Here is a 5783-nt window from a genome sequence, read left to right as displayed (position 1 = left end):
TAGCCCAGAAGTTTGGAATACAGGAAGAACAACCCACAAACCACAAGGAATTCAAGAAGAAGGAAGACTAAAAGGTGGACATTCCATTCCTTCTTAAAAGGGGGAACCAAATACCCACGGAAGGAGTTGCAGAAACTAACTATGGACCAGAGACTGAAGGAAGGGCAAGCCACCCTAAATATACCTATCTCCTGAGAGGCTCTGACAGTACCTGACTAATACAGATGTAGAGGCTCACAGCCATCCATTGAACTGAGTACAGGGTCCTCAATAAAGGAGTTAGAAAAAGGACCTATGGAGCTGAGGGGTTTGCAGCCCCTTAGGACGAACAACAATATAAACTAACTAGTACCCTCAGAGCTCCCAGGGTCTCAACCACCAACCAAGGACTGAACATGGATGGGTCTAATTGTTCTAGCAGCATGTGTATAGTAGAGTATTGCAAATTCAATCATCAATAGGAGGTGAGGACCTAGGCCCTGTGAAGGTTCTGTGCCCCAGTATAGGGGAATGCCAGGGCCAATAAGTGGGAGAGGGTGGGGTGGCAGGCATGGGGAGGGGGGAGGCAACAGGGGTTTGTTTTTGTTGTTTTTGTTTGTTTCTTTGTTTTTCAGAGGGGAAACTGGGAATGGAGAAATGTACATGTAAATAAAGAAAATATCTAATAATAAAAAAAAAGAACACCAGTTGTTCAACCTTTAAGATCAACAACTGGCATTTTCTCTCCAGTGACTTTCTAAGGTGAGACCAGCCAGGAGGCTCAGGCCACAGAAGTGGCAGGGCAGCTGGGACAGGATCCTTTCTACCTCTCTATACATCTAGGGGGGATGGCAGATCCACACCCCTCTCTGTACTTTTCTAGCACACTGAGAGCTTTTCTCCAGGGTGTTCTCTGACCCCAGGACTCAGGAGGGACTGCTGATCCACAGCCCTCTGCACACATGTCTTACCAGAGGAGAGTTGATCTCCCAGAACTGCTGACACAGAGTTTCAGACACAGGAGGAACAATCTCTAGCCAGAGACAGAAAGAACATCTAATACCAGAGATCAACAGATGGCAAAAGGAAAATGTAAGAATTCTACCAATAGAAACTAAAACTACTTGGCATGATCAGAACCTAGTACTCCCACCACAGCAAGTCCTGGATATCCCAAAACACCTGAAAAGCAAGATTTGGATCGAAAATCATATCTCATGATGGTGACGGAGGAATTTAAGAAGGACATAAATAACTCCCTTTAAAAAATACAGGAGAACATAGGTAAACAGGTACAAACCCTTAGAGAGGAAACACAAAAATCCTTTAAAGAGTTACAGAAAAGCACAACCAAACAGGTGAAGGAATTGAACAAAACCATCCAGGACCTAAATATGGAAGTAGAAGCAATTAAGAAAACACAAAGAGAGACAACTCTGGAGATAGAAAAACTAGGAAAGAAGTCAGGAACCATAGATGCAAGCTTCACCAACAGAATACAAGAGATAGAAGAGAAAATCTCAGGGGCAGAAGATACCATAGAAAACATTGACATAACAGTCAAAGAAAAAACAAAATGCAAAAAGCTCCTAGCCCAAAACATTCAGAAAACCCAGGATGCAATGAGAAGATCAAACCTAAAGATAATAGGTATAGAAGAGAGTGAAGACTTCCAAATTAAAGGGTCAGTAAATATCTTCAACAAAATTATGGAAGAAAACTTCCCTTACCTAAAAAAAAGAAATTCCCATGAACATACAAGAAGCCTACAGAACTCCAAATAGTTCTGACCAGAAAATAAATTCCTCCTGCCACATAATAGTCCAAATACCAAATGCACAAAACAAAGAAAGAATATTAAAAGCAATGAGGGAAAAAGGTCAAGTAACATATAAAGGCAGACCTATCAGAATTACACCAGACTTCTCACCAGAGACTATGAAAGCGAGAAGATCCTGAGCTGATGTCATACAGACCATAATAGAACACAAATACCACCCAGGTTACTATACCCAACAAATTACTATCAATTAGTATAGATGGAGAAAAAAAGTATTCCATGACATAACCAAATTTAAACAATATCTTGCCACAAATCTAGTCCTTCAAAGGATAATGAATGGAAAACTCCAACACAAGGACCGAAACTACATCCTAAAAAAAGCAAGAAAGTAATCTTCCAACAAAAGTAAAAGAAGATAGCTACATAAACATATTTCCAACTCTAACAACAAAAATAGCAGGAAGCAATAATTACTTTTCCTTAAAATCTCTTAATATCAATGGACACAATTCCCCAATAAAAAGACATAGACTAACAAGACTGGCTACGTAAACAGGACCCAACATTTTGTTGCATGTAAGAAACCTACCTCAGTGATAAAGACAGACATTACCTCAGAGTAAAGGCCTGGAAAACAATTTTCTAAGCGAATGGTCCCAAGAAACAAGCTGGAATAGCCATTCAAATATCGAATAAAATCCACTTTCAATCTAAAGTGTTCAAAAAAGATAAGGAGGGACACTTCATACTCATCAAAGGTAAAATCTACCAAGATGAACTTCTATGCTTCAAATGCAAGGACATCTACATTCATAAAAGAAACTTTACTAAAGCTGAAAGCACACATTGCACTGCACAAAATAGTAGGAGACTTCAGCATCCTCTCTCTGCAATGGATAGATCATGGAAACAGAAACTAAACAGAGACACAGTGAAACTAACTGAAGTTATGAAACAAAAGAATTTAAGTGATATCTATAGAACAATTTATTCAAAAAAAGGGATACACTTTCTTTCAGCACCTCATTGTACCTTCTCAAAAACTGCCCATATAATCAGTCACAAATCAGGCCTCAAAAGACATAAGAAGATTGAAATAATTCTTTGCATCCTATCAGATTATCATGAACTAAGGCTGGTCCTCAATAACATATTAACAATAGAAAGCCCACATACACTTGGAAGCTTAAAACCTTTCTACTCAATGATATCTTGGTTGAGGGAGAAATAAAGAAAGAAATTAAAGACTTTCTAGATTTTAATTAAAATGAAGCCAGAACATACCCAAACTTATAGGACACAGTGAAAGCAGTCCTAAGAGGAAAACTCATAGCTCTGAGAATTTCCAAAAAGAAACTGAGAGAGCATGCACCAGCAATTTAACAACACATATGAAAGCTCCAAAACAAAAAGAAGCAAATTCACCCAAGAGGAGTCAATGGCAGGAAATAATCAAACTCAGGGCTGAAATCAACCAAATAGAAACAAAAAGAACTATACAAAGAATCAACCAAGCCAGGAGCTACTTCTTTGAGAAAATCAACAAAATAGATAAACCCTTAGCCAGACTAACTAGAGAGCACAGAGACATTATTCTAATTAACAAGATCAGAAACGTAAAGGGAGGCATAACAACAGACACTAAGGAAATCCAAAAAACCATGAAAGCCTACTACAAAAGCTTATACTCAACAAAACTGGAAAACCTGGATGAAATGGACAGTTTTCTAGACAGATACCAGGTACCAAAGTTAAATCAGGATCAGATAAATGACCTAAACAGTCCCAAATCTGCTAATGAAATAGAAACTCATTAATAGTTTCCCAACCAAAAAAAAAGCCCAGGACCAGATGGGTTTAGTGCAGAGTTTTATCAGACCTTTAAAAAAGACCTAATACCAATATTCCTCAAACTATTCCAAAAATAGCAACAGAAGGTACTCTACCCAATTCATTCTAGAAGCTACGATTACTCTGGTATTTAAATCACACAAAGATCTAAGAAAGAAAGAAAACTTCAGACCAATTTCCTTTATGAATATCAATGCAAAAATACTTAATAAAATTCTTGCAAACTGAATCCAAGAACACATCAAAACGATCATCAATCATGATCAAATAGGCTTCACCCCAGGGATGCAGGGATGGTTCAATATTTGGAAATCCATCAACTTAATTCACTATATAGACAAACTCAAAGAAAAAAACCATATGATCATCTCTTTAGATTCTGAGAAAGCATTTGACAAAATCCAACATCCCTTCATGATAAAAGTTTGGAACAATCAGGAAATCAAGGCCCATACCTAAACATAGTAAAAGCAGCATATGGCAAACCAGTAGCCAACATCAAACTAAATGGAGAGAAACTTGAAGCAATCCCACTAAAATCAGGGACCTATTCAGTATGGTACTTGAAGTCCTAGCCAGAGCAATTAGACAACAAAAGGAGATCAAAGGGATACAAATTGGAAAGGAAGAACTCAAATTATCACTATTTGCTGATGATATGATAGTATACTTAAGTGACCCCAAAAATTCCACCAGAGAGCTCCTAAGCCTGATAAACAACTTCAGAAAAGTAGCTGGATATAAAATTAACTCTAACAAATCAGTGGCCATCCTCTACACAAATGATAAACAGGCTGAGAAAGAAATTAGGGAAACAACACCCTTCACAATAGCCATAAATAATATAAAATACCTTGTAAATATAACTAAGCAAGTAAAAGATCTGTATGACAAGAACTTCATGTCTCTGAAGAAGGAAGTTGAAGACGATCTCAGAAGATGGAAATATCTCCCAAGCTCATGGATCGTAGGGATTAATATAGTAAAAATGGCCATCTTGTCAAAAGCAATCTACAGATTCAATGTAATCCCCATCAAAATTCCAACTCAATTCTTCACAGACTTGGAAAAAGCAATTTGCAAAATCATCTGGAATAACAAAAAACCTAGGATAGCAAAAACTATTCTCAACAATAAAAGAACCTCTGGTGGAATCACCATCTTGGACCTTAAACTGTACTACAGAGCAATCGTGATAAAAACTGCATGGTATTGGTACAGTGACAGGCAGGTAGATCAATGGAACAGAATTGAAGACTCAGATATGAACCCACACACCTATGATCACTTGATATTTGACAAAGGAACTAAAACCATCCAGTGGAAAAAAGACAGCATTTTCAACAAATGGTGCTGGCTCAACTGGCGGTTAGCATGTAGAAGAAGACAAATTGATCCATTCTTATCTCCTTGTACAAAACTCAAATCCAAGTGGATCAAGAACCTCCACATAAAACTAGATACACTGAAACCAATAGAAAAGAAAGTGGGGAAAAGCCTTGAGCACATGGCACAGGGGAAATTTTCCTAAACCAAACACTTATAGTTTATACTCTAAGATCAAGAATTGACAAACGGGAACTCATAAAATTTCAAAGCTTCTGTAAGGCAAAGGACATTGTCAATAGGACAAAACAGCAACAGAGTGGGAACAGATCTTTACCAATCCTATATCTGATAGGGGACTAATATCCAATATATACAAAGAACTCAAGAAGTTAGACTCCAGAGAACCAAATAACCTTATTAAAAATGGGGTACAGAGATTAAAAAAGAATTCTCAACTGAAGAATACAGAATTGCTGAGAAGCACCTAAAGAAATGTTCAACATTGTTAGTCATCAGGGAAATGCAAAGCAAAACAACCCTGAGATTACACCTCACACCAGTTAGAATGGCTAAGATCATAAACTCAGGTGACAACCGATGCTGGCAAGGTGTGGAGAAAGAAGAACACTCCTTCATTGCAAGCGGGTACAACCACTCTGGAAATCAGTTTGGCAGTGTCTCCAGAAATTGGACATAGCACTACCAGAGGACCCAGCTATATCACTCCTGGGCATATACCCAGAAGATGCTCCAATATGTAATAAGGATACATACTCCACTATCTTCATAGCAGCCTTATTTATAATAGCCAGAAACTGGAAACAACCCAGATGTCCCTCAA

This window comes from Mastomys coucha, unplaced genomic scaffold (assembly GCF_008632895.1).
Source record: "Mastomys coucha isolate ucsf_1 unplaced genomic scaffold, UCSF_Mcou_1 pScaffold9, whole genome shotgun sequence".
Lineage (NCBI taxonomy): Eukaryota > Metazoa > Chordata > Mammalia > Rodentia > Muridae > Mastomys > Mastomys coucha.
This window is presented reverse-complemented; position numbering follows the sequence as displayed.